The sequence below is a fragment of the Neophocaena asiaeorientalis genome, unplaced genomic scaffold, assembly GCF_003031525.2.
Source record: "Neophocaena asiaeorientalis asiaeorientalis breed wild unplaced genomic scaffold, Neophocaena_asiaeorientalis_V1.1 scaffold754, whole genome shotgun sequence".
In the NCBI taxonomy this organism is placed as follows: domain Eukaryota; kingdom Metazoa; phylum Chordata; class Mammalia; order Artiodactyla; family Phocoenidae; genus Neophocaena; species Neophocaena asiaeorientalis.
This window is the reverse complement of record NW_020175830.1, coordinates 136,706-137,118: the sequence shown is the minus strand read 5'-3', so window position 1 is coordinate 137,118 and position 413 is coordinate 136,706.

The following is a 413-nucleotide window of genomic DNA, read 5'->3' as shown; positions in this document are numbered from 1 at the left end:
AACAAAATGAATCAGTTATATATATACATATGTTACCATATCTCTTCCCGCTTGTGTCCCCCTCCCCCCCACCCTCCCTATTGCACCCCTCCAGGCGGTCACAAAGCACCGAGCTGATCTCCCTGTGCTATGCGGCTGCTTCCCACTAGCTATCTACCTTACGTTTGGTAGTGTATATATCTCCATGCCTCTCTCTCTCTTTGTCACAATGTACCCATCCCCTTCCCCATATCCTCAAGTCCATTCTCTACTAAGTCTGTGTCTTTATTCCTGTTACATCCCTAGGCTTTTCATGACTTTTTTTTCTTAAATTCCATATATATGTGTTAGCATACGGTATTTGTCTCTCTCTTTCTGACTTATTTCACTCTGTGGGACAGACTCTAGGTCTATCCACTTCATTACAAATAGCT